Below are 967 nucleotides of genomic sequence, written 5' to 3' on the forward strand. Positions count from 1 at the left end.
TGTGTGTGTGTGTGTGTTTTTATCAGCTAACAGCAGATGAGAACATTTGTTAGTTAATATTCAACTGATACTAGTTTCACTTCTCTTTTTCTCACTTTCTGACATCTGTGTAGGCCTAAGGTTAATGACTAAAACTGAAGAACTCTAATCATCAGGATGAGATCATCGACTGGGTTAATTATCATGCAATCAATCGTAGTGTGTTGGTTGAAATTATAATGTCATTGTATAAAGATACGCAGACATAAAACTGTGATGTGAGTTCATTACTTGCATTACACCACCATGTGGCTGTTTTCTAAAAGCCAATCATATGCGTTTATTATTACATGATGACTTTAACCTCCATTAAATGCTTTCTAAATTGTGCTGCATTTTGTACCGGTGTGTGTGAAAACTATTTATTGTAAAATGTAATCCATTGTTCAACCTGAAAACAGTTGCTTTGCTTAACTACTTATTTTGTGTAATTTAGTGTGTTATGTTTTTGGGCAGGGCAACTTCATAAGCTGTGAATGATCTTTTTGTGCCGTGTTTGTAGTGCACAAGTCAAATGCATTTCATTGGTGTATCTGGATTTGACCAAAAGAGGGCGCCGTCTTCTAACACATGAGTCTGAAAGGAACTCTTTATGTTCTGATTGTAATATTAATGGACAAAATGCACTAATAGTAGTTTTGTGACATTAACATAGTCTAAACATGTAATAGAGTAATTATAAAGCTTCAGGCTACAAGAAAATACGGCAGTGTTGAATTGTAAATAGGCTACTCTAAGTGTCCATGCATATAAATGCAATATTTGATGTTATTGATTTATTTAACCAAATGCACAATAATATGGAGTACAGTGGTAGTTATTGTTATATATTAGTTATATAGTTTTTTCTTTTCTTTTATGTAAAGCACTTTGAATTACCATTGTGTATGAAATGTGCTATATAAATAAACTTGCCTTGCCTTGCCAT

General features: G+C 33.0%; 1 protein-coding gene across 1 annotated transcript in view; it reads left to right on the forward strand.

Moving 5' to 3' along the window:
• The window catches only part of LOC107654560 (enhancer of polycomb homolog 1-like), a 43,181-nt gene that overhangs the window by 2,318 nt on the left and 39,896 nt on the right, over positions 1-967 (forward strand). The gene's annotated exons all lie outside the window — the stretch shown is intronic.

The sequence above is a fragment of the Sinocyclocheilus anshuiensis genome, unplaced genomic scaffold (genome assembly GCF_001515605.1).
Source record: "Sinocyclocheilus anshuiensis isolate Anshui unplaced genomic scaffold, SAMN03320099.WGS_v1.1 scaffold391, whole genome shotgun sequence".
Classification (NCBI taxonomy): domain Eukaryota; kingdom Metazoa; phylum Chordata; class Actinopteri; order Cypriniformes; family Cyprinidae; genus Sinocyclocheilus; species Sinocyclocheilus anshuiensis.